Below are 1,346 nucleotides of genomic sequence, written 5' to 3' on the forward strand. Positions count from 1 at the left end.
AAAGAGGGAGTGTGGATGCTTAATTAAAGGGATTCTGTTGGTTTGTGTGTAGAATAGGAGGGGAAAACAGAGCGTCTGTGTTTATATGTGCGGTTGTAGTCCAGAGCGGTGTGTAATAAAGGTTTCAACCATTTTATAGCTCTGATCTAGTTTATGTTCTCAGTTTTTAATAGTTTGTGAGAGTCAGTAAATCTATCTCATGTTTCAAAGGCGTGTCTGCGGTAGCATGAATGTTTAACACTGTGGTTTCCAACTGGTGGGTTGTGCCCCATATCTTTTATTGTCGCCAAGGGCTGTGAGTTTGATCAAACTCCACTGTATTTTTGATTGAGGTCGCTAAGATATTTTAATGTTTTTAAAGAAAGTCTCCTATGCTCACCAAAGCTGCATTTATTTGATCGAAAATACAGTACAAAATCTTTCAGAAATCATTCTAATATGCTGTTTTGGTGCCCAAGTAACATTCCTTACTTGTGCTGTTTCATTTTTTTTTTTTCGAAACTGACACTTTTTCAGTATTCTTTTATAAATAGAAAGTTAAAAAGAACCGTGTTTATATGAAACAATTTTTTTGTAAAAATTTAAAATTCTTTACTGTCACTTTAGATCAATTTAATGTGTCCTTGCTAAATATATAAATTATGACCTAAACCTATGAAGTTAATGGTAATTTACATGTTACATTTTTGTTTACTTTTATAGTTTAAAAAATGTTGTATTGTTTTGGGCCGTCACTTATTGTCCAATGTAAAGCAAAACCAGTTGAGAACCACCATCTTAACGTGTGTGTTTGAGTTGATAAGGCGTTTGATTATATCTGACATGGCTGGAATGCAGAAATGAACTAGCCTACCTCCGACGGCACAAGTTCTTTGTGTAGATATAGGTGTGTGTGTGTGTGTGTGTGTGTGTGTGTGTGTGTGTGTTTATACAGTAGAGTGTGTGTGTGTGTGTGTGTGTGTGTGTGTGTGTGTGTGTGTGTGTGTGTGTGTGTGTGTGTGTGTGTGTGTGTGTGTGTGTGTGTGTGTGTGTGTGTGTGTGAATCTACTGGCTAACTCGGGATGAGGATAAGGGAGGAGAGCAGAGAGCAGGAGAGTCGGAGGTTAGGAGGGATAAGGACGGATAGGGGCAGGATAGAGAAGTGTCAACAAGTGCAGGGCAGACAAAACTATCTGCCCTCAAGGAGAACAAAAGCTTTTGTTGGATGAAATTGACACAACTATAGCATCCCTGCAAAAGTGAAAGAGAAGAAGAGCCAGGGAATAGGGGGGTAGTGAAAACAATTTGAAAGAGAGGGAGGAGGGGTTGAAGAGAAATAAGGGATAGTAATGGGATTGAGAGGGAAA

The 1,346-nt window shown here is 38.6% G+C and overlaps 1 protein-coding gene across 1 annotated transcript in view; it reads left to right on the forward strand.

Annotated features, from left to right (window-relative positions):
- LOC107680096 (semaphorin-3ab-like) overlaps positions 1–1,346 on the forward strand; it is a 17,825-nt gene that overhangs the window by 11,248 nt on the left and 5,231 nt on the right. The window lies entirely within an intron of this gene.

Source organism: Sinocyclocheilus anshuiensis, unplaced genomic scaffold (assembly GCF_001515605.1).
Source record: "Sinocyclocheilus anshuiensis isolate Anshui unplaced genomic scaffold, SAMN03320099.WGS_v1.1 scaffold13, whole genome shotgun sequence".
NCBI classification, from domain to species: Eukaryota; Metazoa; Chordata; class Actinopteri; order Cypriniformes; family Cyprinidae; genus Sinocyclocheilus; species Sinocyclocheilus anshuiensis.